The sequence below is a fragment of the Tamandua tetradactyla genome, chromosome 12 (assembly GCF_023851605.1).
Source record: "Tamandua tetradactyla isolate mTamTet1 chromosome 12, mTamTet1.pri, whole genome shotgun sequence".
Lineage (NCBI taxonomy): Eukaryota > Metazoa > Chordata > Mammalia > Pilosa > Myrmecophagidae > Tamandua > Tamandua tetradactyla.
The window spans coordinates 64,543,666-64,558,065 of record NC_135338.1 but is presented as its reverse complement, the minus strand read 5'-3'; the positions used below and the strand labels follow the sequence as shown (position 1 = coordinate 64,558,065).

Genomic DNA, 14,400 nt, shown 5'->3' with positions numbered 1-14,400 from the left:
AATGCCATTGAAGGGTTTTCAGGGGAAGGCTAGAGGCAATTTGCATTTTCAAAAGTTCTCCCAGGCAGCTGCACGGAGAAGGGCCTGGAGCGAAGTAGATGAGCAGAGAGACTAATCAGGAACCACCAGCCTACCAAGGGCCCTGGGCTGGGACCAGGAGCTGGAGAAGGCAAGAGGCAGGGCTGAGCACTGAACTGAATGTGAGGGGCTTGAGCACTATAATGGGGCAGGGAGGAGAAAAGTGTTCTGTGTGAACAGATTAGGTGACGCCCAAGTGGAAACAGCAGGTGGCCCCCCCAGCCTTTCCTCATGCCCTAGTAACTCCCTCGAGGCTCTTGGCCAAAGTGCCTCTTTCCCTAGCAAGTTCTCCTCGGAAACTCCTCTAGACCAGCTATTTGAAGTCCTCTGCTCCAATTCACCCCCACCCTGCCAACCACACTGGGTTCCAGCCTCTCTGTGTACCTGGAACTGCATGCTGACTCCTTGGTCTGTTCTCCAGCTCTGTCTTAGAACACAGACTCCAGGATAACTGCCTGCATCAGCTCCTACTGTGTCCCTGGCACTCAGAACAGTGCCTGACACAGACCAAGGGCTAAGATAACAGTTGACAAATAACTATATGGCTCTAAAGCTGAAGTTCAAAAAGAGGTATAGGTTAAAGACATAAATTTGGGGAACTTGGGAACCATGGCTGGAAAATTATTTTATTTTTCTAATAGGACCTACTCAAAACTTCCCATTCTGTCAATCAACATTTCTAAGTAAATTCTACTATCTTAGGAAGAGTTTATCCAGACTGCTTGATGGGCATCTGTACATCTATCCTAGGCACTTTGTCCTCCGGTTCCCTCAGATAACTTTAATATACACTTCTGATAGAACTTCACTATATTAAAAGTATTTTTTAAAAATCATAACATCTCATTTAATAACCAAAGGTTGAGTTCCTGTAGAAAGCACCCTATAAAAACATTAAATTTTAACAATCATATATTCACTACAGTTCAGGAAAGCATATTTTTGAACAACTGGTAAACCAGGTTTCTCAGCCAAGGCGCTTGAGACATCTGGGGCCACACTGTTCATTGTCAGAGGCTGTTCTGCACATTGCAGGGTGTGCATAGTTTCCCTGGCCTCTGCTCACCAGGCACCAGCCGTACCTCTCCTTAAGTCATGACAACCAAAGTGTCTCCAGACATTGCCCAATACCTCAGAGGGTAAATGCCCGCCCCCTGGAATCACTATTCTACACCAAGGGGGCCTTACTTACCACACCCTTTTATAAACAAGAAATGGGGATCAAATCCAGTTAAGTTTGAAAAGAACACTTAAAAACGACTGGCCCAGAAGGACTTATGGAAAGATGGCCAGAGTAGCTCAAGATTAGCCATGCTCCACAGAAAAGTTAGAGAAGGGACAGAAGGGCATCTGAGGCAGTGATTCAGGAGTATGGCTGACCTGGGAGAGCCTTCTCCATCATATAAGGCAGCCCTAGTTGCAGAGGCCAATGAACTGAGAGGATGAAAGCTGGAGCATGGTGCATAACCCGCGGAAGTGCACGGACGCGAGCCAGAGACTAGGAAAGAAGTCAGGCTGCATTTCTTGGGCACGTTACCCACATCAGCACAGCCCAGTGACTGGCAACTTACCCCAAACCCCATGCACCCGAATCCTGTCACCCGCTCCTATTCCCCGTGCTCCAGTCTCCAGTGCACATACTTGCCCCATATCCCCACCCCAAGTGCAGCCCAACCCACCTCTCCTACACTCCTCCTGAGCATTACTTCCCCCTCCCTGTTCCCTGCAGACTGTCGCCAGTGCATAAAGGCTGTAGGCACTAACCTCCATACCCAGGCTACCCCTGCCCCCCTGCCCATAGTGTCACACAGCCACATCCAGGCCCCCTGAACTCTACGCATCAGTTTATAGCACTCCTAGACCCACACATGTGCATGGATCCCCAATCAAGTCATTCAACTCTGGGAATATCAGTTTACGGCAGTCCGTGAACCGCGCATGCGCATGGGTCCTCAATCGTATCATTCCACTCGGGGAACCTCAGTTTAGGGCAGTCCTAGAACTGTGCATGCACACAGCCCTCAGCCACACTTTCCAGTTCTGAGAAAGTGCTGACCTGCACAGCCGGGTCACATCTGCCCCCAAACCATGAAGGCATAAGACTGACCTGCCACACCTCTACGTACGCACACAAAGGACCCTGTGCCTTAGATTAGCACACACCAGGGTTACGCCCCCCATATGCGGTGCACCCGCACAGCTACACCCTCCCTGGCTGTTGGACACCCACATTCACAAGCATCAGCATAACATCCCCAACCTGCACCTATACCTGCCCTGAAACAAAACACTGCACTGAGTACCACACCCCAAACATACCCTGCTCCCTGCTGTACATCCATCCCGCAAACACAAGGCATAAGATTACTGAAAGAAATCAACTACCAAAATAAATCAATCAAGATATTTACATGCCACGAAGACAGCAGAAGATCACTAAGCATATCACAATGCAGACATACATAGCCCTGCCTAATGACCAAATTTAAAGAACAGAGGAGACACAGACGTTGGAACTAATCAAAGATGTTCATACAATTCTAATTAATAAAATACATGGGATAGCAAATGACATAAAGAAGATCAAGAAGACAATAGAAGAGCATTAAGAGGAATCTGAAAGAATAAATAGAAAAATAGCAGATATCACAGAGATTAAAGACACTGTTGACCAAATAAAAAACATATTAGAGGCACACAACACCAGATTTGAAGAGACAGAAGAAAGAATAAGTGATACAGAGGACAGGATAACTGACTTCGAAGATTCAAAACAGCAAATCACAAAAAAATGGAAAAAACCGAATTGGATCGCAGGGAAATGATAACCAAAACAAAGCGCACAAATATAAGAATCATTGGTATTCCAGAAGAAGAGAAAAGTAAAGGGGTAGGTGGAGTAGTTGAGGATATAATGGGGGGAAACTTCCCAACCCTCAAAAAGGACATAAATATACAAATCAAAAAGAAGCCCAACAAACTCCAAACAGAATAAATCCAAATAGGCCTTCCCCAGACACACACCAATCAGTCTGTCAAATGCTGAAGAGAAGCAGAAAATCCTGAAAGCGGCAAGAGAAAAACAATCTACTACATACAAGGGAAACCAAATAAGACTGAGTTCAGACTACTCAACTACCACCCGGGAGGGAAGACGGCAGTGGTATGATCTATTCAAGATCCTGAAAGAGAAAGACTTCCAGCCAAGAAGACAAACTGTCCTTCAAAACGGAGGGAGAGATTAAAGTTTTGACAGAGTCCTGAAAGAATTTGTTAAAAAGAGACTGGTCCTACAAGAAATAATAAAAGGAGTTCTGCAGGCTGGGAAAAAAAAAGACAGGAGAGGGAGGTCTGGAGGAGGGCACAGAACTGAAGAATACCATAAGGGTAATTAAAAGAATACAAACAAAAAGAGGGAAAAGAATATATAGATCCGACAAATAAAACAGAAAAGATAAGATGGAGGATTTATGAAACACCTTTTCAGTAATAACTTTGACTGTTAATGAACTAAACATACCAATTAAAACATACAGGTTGGGAGACTTCCTGGAAGATGGCGGCTTAGTAAGACGCGCGGATCTTAGTTTCTTCTCCAGGACACCTACTAGGGGAGTAGAAATGCTACAGAAAGCGCCCAAAGCCACAACAGAGATAAAAAAGACAGCGTACCCCATCCTGGAACGGCTGGCTGGCTGAGAGAAGCAGCTCGGGTGAGATCGCCGAGGCGCGCGGGCCTTACCGGGCGGGGTGGCAAGCGGCCGGAGTTACTCCCTTCCCCCTTCCCGGGCCGGCTGGGAGAATTGGAGAGGTGGTCCCCTGAAACCAAGGCGACTGGCGCCCACACCACGCGCAGCCCCCGGACCAACTGAGAGAATTGGATCGGAAACCCCCAGGCCGCGGAGAACGGTGACCCCGTGACTCCCGGGGAACGTGCACTCTCTCGGGCGGGCCGCTGCCGCTGGCGCCCTCCCGCCACGCTTGTTGCCCAGGGCCGACTAGGAAATTCGGACGGGCTCTTTCCCTGGCTGCGGCGACCAGCAACCCTCCATGCGTTCGGACACCCTCCCTGCGTTCGGACCCCGGGCCGGCTCAAGCCGCTTCGGCTAGCGAACCCCCAGGACGGCGAGAGTTTTCCAAAGTATAAGGTCCCACAGCACCTTTTACTGGTGGGACCCGCAGACAAACGTGTGCCACGAGCGCCACCTACTGGGCAGGATAAGAAAAACAGAACCCAGAGATTTCACAGAAAAATATTACAACCTTGCTGGGTCCAACACCAAGAGAAATCTGAATAAATGCCCAGACGCCAGCAGCAGAAGATAACTGTCCACGCTCAAAAGATTGAGAATATGGCTCAGTCAAAGGAACAAACCAATAGCTCAAATGAGACACAAGAGCTGAGACAACTAATGCTGAATATACGAACAGAAATGGAAAACCTCTTCAAAAATGAAATCGATAAATTGAGGGAGGACATGAAGAGGACATGGGCTGAACATAAAGAAGAAATAGAAAAACTGAAAAAACAAATCGCAGAACTTATGGAAGTGAAGGATAAAGTAGCAAACATAGAAAAAATAATGGATAGCTACAATGATAGATTTAAAGAGACAGAAGATAGAATTAGTGATTTGGAGGATGGAACATCTGAATTCCAAAAAGAAACAGAAACTATAGGGAAAAGAATGGAAAAATTTGAACAGGGTATCAGGGAACTCAAGGACAATATGAACCGCACAAATATATGTGTTGTGGGTGTCCCAGAAGGAGAAGAGAAGGGAAAAGGAGGAGAAAAACTAATGGAAGAAATTATCACTGAAAATTTCCCAACTCTTATGAAAGACCTAAAATTACAGATCCAAGAAGTGCAGCGCACCCCAAAGAGATTAGACCCAAATAGGCGTTCTCCAAGACACTTACTAGTTAGAATGTCAGAGGTCAAAGAGAAAGAGAAGATCTTGAAAGCAGCAAGAGAAAAACAATCCATTACATACAAGGGAAACCCAATAAGACTTTGTGTAGATTTCTCAGCAAAAACCATGGAAGCTAGAAGACAGTGGGATGATATATTTAAAATACTAAAAGAGAAAAACTGCCAACCAAGACTCCTATACCCAGCAAAATTATCCTTCAAAAATGAGGGAGAAATTAAAACATTCTCAGACAAAAAGTCACTGAAAGAATTTGTGACCAAGAGACCAGCTCTGCAAGAAATACTAAAGGGAGCACTAGAGTCAGATACAAAAAGACAGAAGAGAGAGATATGGAAAAGAGTGTAGAAAGAAGGAAAGTCAGATATGATATATATAATACAAAAGGCAAAATGTTAGAGGAAAATATTATCCAAACAGTAATAACACTAAATGTCAATGGACTGAATTCCCCAATCAAAAGACATAGATTGGCAGAATGGATTAAAAAACAGGATCCTTCGATATGCTGTCTACAGGAAACACATCTTAGACCCAAAGATAAACATAGGTTGAAAGTGAAAGGTTGGGAAAAGATATTTCATGCAAATAACAACCAGAAAAGAGCAGGAGTGGCTATACTAATATCCAACAAATTAGACTTCAAATGTAAAACAGTTAAAAGAGACAAAGAAGGACACTATATACTAATAAAAGGAACAATTAAACAAGAAGACATAACAATCATAAATATTTACGCACCGAATCAGAATGCCCCAAAATACGTGAGGAATATACTGCAAACACTGAAAAGGGAAATAGACTCATATACCATAATAGTTGGAGACTTCAACTCACCACTCTCATCAAGGGACAGAACATCTAGACAGAGGATCAACAAAGAAATAGAGAATCTGAATATTACTATAAATGAACTAGACTTAATAGACATTTATAGGACATTACATCCCACAACAGCAGGATACACCTTTTTCTCAAGTGCTCATGGATCATTCTCAAAGATAGACCATATGCTGGGTCACAAAGCAAGTCTCAACAAATTTAAAAAGATTGAAATCTTACACAACACTTTCTCGGACCATAAAGGAATGATGTTGGAAATCAATAATAGGCAGAGTGCCAGAAAATTCACAAATACGTGGAGGCTCAACAACACACTCCTAAACAACGACTGGGTCAAAGAAGAAATTGCAAGAGAAATTAGCAAATACCTCGAGGCGAATGAAAATGAAAACACAACATATCAAAACTTATGGAACGCAGCAAAGGCAGTGCTAAGAGGGAAATTTATTGCTCTAAATGCCTATATCAGAAAAGAAGAAAAGGCAAAAATTCAGGAATTAACTGTCCACTTGGAAGAACTGGAGAAAGAACAGCAAGCTAACCCCAAAGCAAGCAAAAGGAAAGAAATAACAAAGATTAAAGCACAAATAAATGAAATTGAAAACATGAAAACAATAGAGAATATCAATAAGGCCAGAAGTTGGTTCTATGAGAAAATCAATAAGATTGATGGGCCCTTAGCAAGATTGACAAAAAGAAGAAGAGAGAGGATGCAAATAAATAAGATCAGAAATGGAAGAGGAGACATAACTACTGACCTCACAGAAATAAAGGAGGTAATAACAGGATACTATGAACAACTTTACGCTAATAAATACAACAATTTAGAGGAAATGGACGGGTTCCTGGAAAGACATGAACAACCAACTTGGACTCAAGAAGACATAGATGACCTCAACAAACCAATCACAAGTAAAGAAATTGAATTAGTCATTCAAAAGCTTCCTAAAAAGAAAAGTCCAGGACCAGATGGCTTCACATGTGAATTCTACCAAACGTTCCAGAAAGAATTAGTACGAATTCTCTTCAAACTCTTCAAAAAAATCGAAGTGGAGGGAAAACTACATAATTCATTCTATGAAGCCAACATCACCCTCATACCAAAACCAGGCAAAGATATTACAAAAAAAGAAAACTACAGACCAATCTCTCTAATGAATACAGATGCAAAAATCCTCAATAAAATTCTAGCAAATCGTATCCAACAACACATTAAAAGAATTATACATCATGACCAAGTAGGATTCATCCCAGGATGCAAGGATGGTTCAACATAAGAAAATCAATTAATGTAATACACCATATCAACAAATCAAAGCAGAAAAATCACATGATCATCTCAATTGATGCAGAGAAGGCATTCGACAAGATTCAACATCCTTTCCTGTTGAAAACACTTCAAAAGATAGGAATACAAGGGAACTTCCTTAAAATGATAGAGGGAATATATGAAAAACCCACAGCTAATATCATCCTCAATGGGGAAAAATGGAAAACTTTCCCCCTAAGATCAGGAACAAGACAAGGATGTCCACTATCACCACTATTATTCAACATTGTGTTGGAGGTTCTAGCCAGAGCAATTAGACAAGAAAAAGAAATACAAGGCATCAAAATTGGAAAGGAAGAAGTAAAACTATCACTGTTTGCAGACGATATGATACTATACGTCGAAAACCCGGAAAAATCCACAACAAAACTACTAGAGCTAATAAATGAGTACAGCAAAGTAGCAGGTTACAAGATCAACATTCAAAAATCTGTAGCATTTCTATACACTAGTAATGAACAAGCTGAGGGGGAAATCAAGAAACGAATCCCATTTACAATTGCAACTAAAAGAATAAAATACCTAGGAATAAATTTAACTAAAGAGACAAAAAACCTATATAAAGAAAACTACAAAAAACTGCTAAAAGAAATCACAGAAGACCTAAATAGATGGAAGGGCATACCGTGTTCATGGATTGGAAGACTAAATATAGTTAAGATGTCAATCCTACCTAAATTGATTTACAGATTCAATGCAATACCAATCAAAATCCCAACAACTTATTTTTCAGAAATAGAAAAACCAATAAGCAAATTTATCTGGAAGGGCAGGGTGCCCCGAATTGCTAAAAACATCTTGAGGAAAAAAAACGAAGCTGGAGGTCTCGCGCTGCCTGAAGGCATATTATGAAGCCACAGTGGTCAAAACAGCATGGTATTGGCATAAAGATAGATATATCGACCAATGGAATAGAATAGAGTGCTCAGATATAGACCCTCTCATCTATGGACATTTGATCTTTGATAAGGCAGTCAAGCCAACTCACCTGGGACAGAGCAGTCTCTTCAATAAATGGTGCCTAGAGAACTGGATATCCATATGCAAAAGAATGAAAGAAGACCCATCTCTCACACCCTATACAAAAGTTAACTCAAAATGGATCAAAGATCTAAACATTAGGTCTAAGACCATAAAACAGTTAGAGGAAAATGTTGGGAGATATCTTATGGATCTTACAACTGGAGGCGGTTTTATGGACCTTAAACCTAAAGCAAGAGCACTGAAGAAGGAAATAAATAAATGGGAACTCCTCAAAATTAAACACTTTTGTGCATCAAAGAACTTCATCAAGAAAGTAGAAAGACAGCCTTCACAATGGGAGACAATATTTGGAAATGATATATCAGATAAAGGTCTAGTATCCAGAATTTATAAAGAGATTGTTCATCTCAACAACAAAAAGACAGCCAACCCAATTACAAAATGGGAAAAAGACTTGAACAGACACCTCTCAGAAGAGGAAATACGGATGGCCAAGAGGCACATGAAGAGATGCTCAATGTCCCTGGCCATTAGAGAAATGCAAATCAAAACCACAATGAGATATCATCTCACACCCACCAGAATGGCCATTATCAACAAAACAGAAAATGACAAGTGCTGGAGAGGATGCGGAGAAAGAGGCACACTTATCCACTGTTGGTGGGAATGTCAAAGGGTGCAACCACTGTGGAAGGCAGTTTGGCGGTTCCTCAAAAAGCTGAATATAGAATTGCCATACGACCCAGCAATACCATTGCTAGGTATCTACTCAAAGGACTTAAGGGCAAAGACACAAACGGACATTTGCACACCAATGTTTATAGCAGCGTTATTTACAATTGCAAAGAGATGGAAACAGCCAAAATCTCCATCAACAGAAGAGTGGCTAAACAAACTGTGGTATATACATACGATGGAATATTATGCAGCTTTAAGACAAGATAAACTTATGAACCATGTAATAACATGGATGGACCTAGAGAATATTATGCTGAGTGAATCCAGCCAAAAACTAAAGGACAAATACTGTATGGTCCCACTGATGTGAACGGACATTCGAGAATAAACTTGAAATATGTCATTGGTAACAGAGTTCAGCAGGAGTTAGAAACAGGGTAAGACAATGGGTAATTGAAGCTGAAGGGATACAGACTGTGCAACAGGACTAGATACAAAAACTCAAAAATGGACAGCACAATAATACCTAATTGTAAAGTAATCATGTTAAAACACTGAATGAAGCTGCATCTGAGCTATAGGTTTTTGTTTTGTTTTGTTTTGTTTTGTTTTGATTTTACTATTATTACTTTTATTTTTTTCTCTATATTAACATTCTATATCTTTTTCGGTTATGTTGCTAGTTCTTCTAAACCAATGCAAATGTACTAAGAAATGATGATCATGCATCTATGTGATGATGTTAAGAATTAATGATTGCATGTGTAGAATGGTATGATCTCTAAATGTTGGGTTAATTTCTTTTTTTCCGTTAATTAAAAAAAAAAAAAAAAAGAGAAGGGATAATTGGAGATGAAGGGATACAGACTGTACAACGGGACTGGATATAAAAACTCAGAAATGGACAGTACAATACTACCCAATTGTAATGCAATTATGTTAAAACACTGAATGAAGCTGCATGTGAGGTATAGGTTTTTTGTTTTTGTTTTTTTTGTTTTTTTTTCTTTCTATTATTGTTTTAATTCTTATTCTGTTGTCTTTTTATTTCTTTTTCTAAATCGATGCAAATGTACTAAGAAATGATGAATATGCAACTATGTGATGTTATTAAGAATTACTGATTGTACATGTAGATTGGAATGATTTCTAATTGTTTTGTTAATTCTTTTTTTAATTAATAAAAAAAAAAAAAACAAACATACAGGTTGGCCAAATGGACTAAGAAACATAATCCAGGTATACGCTACTTACAAGAGACTCATCTTAGACACAAGGTTACAAATAGATTGACAGTGAAAGAATGGAAAAAGATTTTCCATGCAAGTTGTAACCAAAAGAAAGCAGGAGAAGCTATACTAATTTCAGACAAAATAGATTTTAAATGTAAAGACATCATAAGAGACAAAGACACCATATATTAATTAAAGGGTCAATTCACCAAGAAGATATAACAATCATAAATATCTATGCTCCCAATCAAGTTCCAAAGTACCTGAGACAAGCATTGGCAAAACTGAAAGGAGCAATACATGTTTCAGTAACAGTAGACTTCAATATACCACACTCCTCTATAGATAGAACAACCAGACAAAAGAATAACAAGGAAATACAGAAATTAAATAACTTGACAAATGAATTAGACCTAACAGACATATATAGGTCATTACACCCCAAAACACCAGGATATACATTCTTCTCTAGTGCTCATGGAACATTCTCCAGAATAGATCATATGCTGGGGCACAAAACAGGTCTTTTAAATTTTAAAACACTGAAATTATTCACAGCACTTTCTCTGATCACAGTGGGATGAAGCTGGATCTCAAAAACCACCAAAGATCGAGACTATTCACAAACATATGGAGATTAAATAACACATTCTTAAACAACCAGTGGGTCAAAGAAGAAATTGCTAGAGAAATTAATTGCTATCTGGAGAGGAATGAAAATGAGAATACAATGTACCAGAACTTATGGGATGCAGCAAAGGCTGTGCTGAAAGGAATTTATTGCCTTAAATTCCTACATTAAAAAATAAGAAAGAGCAAAAATATGAGCATAACAGCAAACTTGGAGGAACTTGAGAAAGAACAGCAAACTAAGCTCAAAGCAAATAGCAGAAGAGAAATAGCAAAGATTCAAACAGAGATAAATGAATGGGAGAACAAAAGAACAAAAGAAAAACTCAATAAACCAAAAGTCAGTTCTTTGAGAAAATCAGTAAAATTGATGGGCCACTAGCAAGACCGACAAAGAAAAAAAGAGAGAGGATGCAAATAAATAAAATCAGAAATGAGAAGGGGTAGATTACTACAGACCCTGAAGAAATAAAAGAAATCATAAGAGGATACTATGAACAATTATACACCAACAAACTAGACAACTTAGCTGAAATGGACAAATTTCAGGAGACACACAAACAAGCTACACTGACTCAGGAAGAAACAGAAGATCTCAACAAACCAATCACAAGCAAAGAGATTCAATCAGTCATCAAAAATCTTCCTACAAAGAAAAGCCCAGGACCAGATGGCGTCACAGGGGAATTTTATCAAGCATTCCAGAAAGAACTAACACCAATCCTGCTTAAACTTTTCAAAAAAATTTAGGAAACAGAACTCTACCTAACTCATTTTATGAAGCTAATATTATTTTAATACCAAAACCAGATAAAGATGCTGTAAGAAAGGAAAATTACAGGTCAATCTCACTAATAAACATAGATGCAAAAATTCTCAATAAAATATTAGCAAATTGAATCTAACAGCATGGTGTATAAAAGAATTATACACCATGACCAGTAAGGTTTATAACAGGAATGCAAGGATGGTTCAACACAAGAAAATCAATTAATGTTATACAGCACATTAACAAATCAAAAGGGAAAAATCACATAATCATCTCAATTGATGCCAAAAAGGTATTTGACAAAATTCAGCATCCTTTTCTGATAAAAACACCACAAAAGATAGGAATCAAAGGTAACTACCTCAATATGATAAAGGGAATATATGAAAAACCGATAATCAGCATCATACTCAATGGAAAGGGACTGAAAGCCTTCCCCCAACATCAGGTACAAGATAAAGATGCCCACTGCCACTACTATTATTCAACATTGTGCCAGAAGTTATAGCCAGAACAATCAGCCAGGACAAAGAAATAAAAGGCATCCAAACTGGAAAGGAAGAAGGATACTCTCATTATTTGCAGATGATATGATACTATACTTGGAAGATCCTGAGAAATCTACAGCAAAGTTATTTGAGCTAATAAATTCAGCAAGGTGGCAGAATATAAAATTAATGTGCAAAAATTAGTAACATTTCTATACACAAGCAATGACCTAGCTGAGGAGTCAGTTAAGGAAAAAATTCCATTCAAAATAGCAACTAAAAGAACCAAATACTTAGGAATGAACTTAACTAGAGACATAAAGGACCTGTATTCAGAAAACTACATAACATTGCTAAAAGAAATCAAAGGACATCTAAACAGGTGGAAAAACATTCCCTGCTCATGGACAGGAAGGTTAAATATAGTTAAGATGTCAAGTCTCCCCAAACCGATCTACAGATTCAACACAGTACCAATCAAAATTCCAACAACCTACTTTGAAAATCTGGAAAAGCTAACTACCAAATTCATCTGGAAGGGAAAGAGACCCAAATAGGTAAAAGCATCCTAATAAAGAAGAAGGAAGTGGGAGGATTAACACTTCCTGACTTTAAACCCTATTATAAAGCCACAGTGATCAAAACAGCATGGTACTGGCACAAAGACAGAAGTACTGACCAATGAAATTGAATCGAGAGTGCAGAAATAGACCACCAAATCTATGGTCAACTGATTTTTGACAAGGCCCCTAATCCACTGAACTGGGACAAAATAGTCTTTTCAATAATTGGGCATGGAAAAACTGGATATCAATAGCCAAGAGAAGGAAAGAGGACCCTACACAAAAACTAACTCAAAGTGGATCAAACACCTCATATAAGAACCAGCACCATAAAGCTTCTAGAAGAAAATGTAAGGAAATATCTTCAAGACTTAGTAATAGGAGGTAGTTTCCTAAACTTTGCAACAAAAGAAAATATAGATAAATGGGAACTCCTCAAAATCAAATGCTGCTGCACCTCAAAAGACTTTGTCAAAAAGGTAAAGAGGCAGCCAACTCAATGGGAGAAAATATTGGAAATCACATATCAGACAAAGGTTTGATTTCCTATATATACAAAGAAATCACACAACTCAACAACAAAAAGAACAAACAATCCAATTATAAAATGGGCTAAAGATATGAATAGGTATTTTTCTGAAGAGCAAATACAGATGGCTCAAAAGCATATGAAGAGATGCTCATTTTCACTGGCTATAGAGGAAATGCAGATCAAGGTTACAATGAGATACCACCTCACACCTATAAGAACGGCTGCAATTAAACAGGAAACTATAAATGTTGGAGAAGATGTGGGGAAACTGGGACACTTATGCACTGCTGGTGGGAATGTATAATGGTGTAGCCACAATGGAGACTGTTTGGCAGTTCCTTAGGAAACTAAATATCGAGTTGCCCTATGACCCAGCAATAGCACTACTTGGTATATACCCAGAAAACCTGAAAGCAATGACACAAACAAATATTTGCACACCAATGTTCATAACAGCATTACTTACAAAAGCCAAAAGACGGAAACAAATCAAATGCCCATCAACAGACGAGTGGATCAACAAAATGTGGTATATACATACGATGGAATATTATGCAGCAGTAAGACAAAATAATGTCCTGAAGCACATGACAAGATGGGCACATGACACATGAGCACATGACACATGAGCAAAATTAGCCAGACACAAAAGGACACATACCGTATGATTCCACTTTTATGCCCAGCATAAAGGTATAATCAGAGGTTTATAACACAGAATATAGGGGACTTAGAAATACATAGAAGCTACAGATGGGTGAACTGTTAGCTAAAGAGGTTGAACTCCAATGTAAGGGAATAGAGAGGAGTGAAGGTGATTCTCCAGTGGTTCTAGAAGTAAAATTACCATATTGAAGATGAACAAGATTGAAAGGGGTTGTATAGACCTATATATCCCACTGACTCACACTAGAAATATGAATGAGTCCTCGTAAGAATTACTTCAAAGATATGATTCTTGTACAAAAACTACTTAAGTCCAGGGTACAGGAGGAAAACTGCTATTGCACGCTATGAGCTATGTTCAAAAGGAAACAATCAGTACTACTACAGCAACAGCAGAACTAAATAATGGGGGGAGGGACAAGAGTTAAGAGAAAGTTTAGATTTCCTACTTGGCAAGGGTGTGTTTATTGGTTTTGTGTCTCTTGGGAACAATGAAATTATTTAAAATTGAGAATGTTGATGGACTGTGGACTTTGGGCCCTATGCATGATGCCCAACGAATGCAGGTGGCTGAAGGATGCACTGATGCAGAAGTAGATTGGAGAATGATGGTGTATACTTATAAATGAAGGTAGTGATGCTACAAAAAGGAACAAAGTCACACACACAAAAA

The 14,400-nt window shown here is 39.3% G+C and overlaps 1 protein-coding gene across 6 annotated transcripts in view; it reads right to left on the bottom strand.

The window, feature by feature from the left end:
- TRAF3 (TNF receptor associated factor 3) overlaps window positions 1–14,400 on the bottom strand; it is a 187,872-nt gene that overhangs the window by 151,552 nt on the left and 21,920 nt on the right. The gene's annotated exons all lie outside the window — the stretch shown is intronic.